Consider the following 1,582-nt stretch of genomic DNA (forward strand, 5'->3'; position numbering starts at 1 on the left):
CATCCTTCTGTCTATCCTCCAGATGGTGCTGGAGATGGCATCATATCTCATTCCTTCCTGATTCAGGAATCTAACTCCATGGCACAATGCACAATACAAATCTGGCTCATAAATTCCTTTCAAGTATGAAAACACACATCCCTCACAACATTCTCATTCTTTCAGGACACTTAAATGTCTGTGTAGCCCAAATTACTGTCCCATTTCTTTTCCAACTCACCTGTCCCTCTTTTATTTCCCAAAGTGTCTCTTGACCAATGCCTCTTTCTTAGTTTCTACTCATACCTTCCTTCCAAAGGAATGATGCCTCAATCCCTGTCCAGATACTAATTCCTCCTATTTCAGTCTGTGTTCCTCCCCATTTGGGTTATAAGTTCTCTCTCCCAAAAGAATCATAGATGCTTTCACAAGGTTTTTGCACCAGTCTCTCAAAAAAAAAAATATCTAAAACATTTGGTAAGTATATGGTAATTCTGCCTCTGGCAGACTTCCCTGGGAGTCACCTATTCCCCATTGGGAAGATGAGAAATTCCACAGGTAAAAAAGTAACTTCCTATCCCTCCTTCCCAGAGCAGTCCCCATACATTAATACAATAGAAAAACACTGGCTCTTATATACCAATCATAAAACTCTGACTGCCTCAAGAAAGATGCCTGCTGTGCCAAGTTGGAGTCAGTCTCATTTCAGGGATTCCATGGAGTCAGAGCTGGTTGGGCCTTCTATCAATTTGCTACTTCAGGCCCCTCCCCAGAACCCATGGGAATAGATGCAGTGGGACCAAAGGAGGTCATGGCAGGCATTCTTCTGCCTCAGGAATGTATTTCCCTTGTCGCTCTTTGAATGAACAATACTGTTCTTACTTTTGGGTCTAGAGGAAGGAGAGAACCTACTCCTTGTCCTGAACAAGACTCCACTCTGATGGAACAGACAGGATAGTCATCAGAACTCAGCAAAACTAGAAGAAGTACCAGGGTACAGTTCTAGAAGCTGGGTACAGATCCAGATACAGTTCTAGATATAGTTCTGGATGGAGAGAAATGCTATTTGTCAATTCTTGCAGAAGAATTCTCACAGAAGACGGTTAAAGGAGTAACACAGTGCCAGCCTGAAAGGAAGAAGAATTTCTTTACCAAAGAAATGTGGAAGGTTCAATTCAATTTAACATGACTTTGTTAAATGCTCATTCCATGTCTGGTCCCAGATGGAAGCTCTGGGAGAGTGAACAAGATACCTCTGATCTATAATCAGGAACAAAATGAAGAATATAAAGACAGTCAGATAACTGTGGTATTTTATTTTTTTTATTCAGCTTTATTGAGGTATAATTGATCTACAAAACTGTAAGGTAGTTAAAGTGTGCATTGCGGTGATTTGATAGACACATTCATTGTAAAATGATTCACTATGATCTCCCCACTGTGAAAGGATTAACGTGGTATTTTAGTCTAAATGTTTCATTAAATGAAGGTATGTGTTAAAAGGGCACCCTTGTTTTTCTTACTTCATTTTTACATATGTAAGGGCATCAGTTGGAGCTTTGGTTTTCTATGTGAGGTCTCTGGAGCAGCAGCAGCATCACCC

Source organism: Suricata suricatta, chromosome 10 (genome assembly GCF_006229205.1).
Source record: "Suricata suricatta isolate VVHF042 chromosome 10, meerkat_22Aug2017_6uvM2_HiC, whole genome shotgun sequence".
In the NCBI taxonomy this organism is placed as follows: Eukaryota; Metazoa; Chordata; class Mammalia; order Carnivora; family Herpestidae; genus Suricata; species Suricata suricatta.